Consider the following 599-nt stretch of genomic DNA (forward strand, 5'->3'; position numbering starts at 1 on the left):
TCAGGAGATTTTGGAGCACTTCATGCTTCCATCTGCTGAAAAGCTTTATGGAGATGAAGATTTCATTTTTCGGCACGACCTGGCACCTGCTCACAGTGCCAAAACCACTGGTAAATGGTTTACTGACCATGGTATTACTGTGCTCAATTGGCCTGCCAACTCTCCTGACCTGAACCCCATAGAGAACCTGTGGGATATTGTGAAGAGAAAGTTGAGAGACGCAAGACCCAACACTCTGGATGAGCTTAAGGCCGCTATCGAAGCATCCTGGGCCTCCATAACACCTCAGCAGTGCCACAGGCTGATTGCCTCCATGCCACGCCGCATTGAAGCAGTCATTCATGCAAAAGGATTCCCGACCAAGTATTGAGTGCATAACTGAACATGATTATTTGAAGGTTGGCGTTTTTTGTATTAAAAACACTTGTCTTTCATTGGTGGGATGAAATATGCTAATTTTTTGGGACAGGCATTTTGGGTTTTCATGAGCTGTATGCCATAATCATCAGTATTAAAACAATTAAAGACCTGAAATATTTCAGTTGGTGTGCAATGAATCTGAAATATATGAAAGTTTCATTTTTATCATTACATTATGG

The 599-nt window shown here is 42.1% G+C and overlaps 1 protein-coding gene across 1 annotated transcript in view; it reads right to left on the reverse strand.

Annotated features, from left to right (window-relative positions):
• Positions 1–599, reverse strand: part of xpnpep3 (X-prolyl aminopeptidase 3, mitochondrial) — a 31,220-nt gene that overhangs the window by 24,250 nt on the left and 6,371 nt on the right. The window lies entirely within an intron of this gene.

This window comes from Nematolebias whitei, chromosome 15 (genome assembly GCF_014905685.2).
Source record: "Nematolebias whitei isolate Nwh7 chromosome 15, NemWhi1, whole genome shotgun sequence".
Taxonomy (NCBI): Eukaryota; Metazoa; Chordata; class Actinopteri; order Cyprinodontiformes; family Rivulidae; genus Nematolebias; species Nematolebias whitei.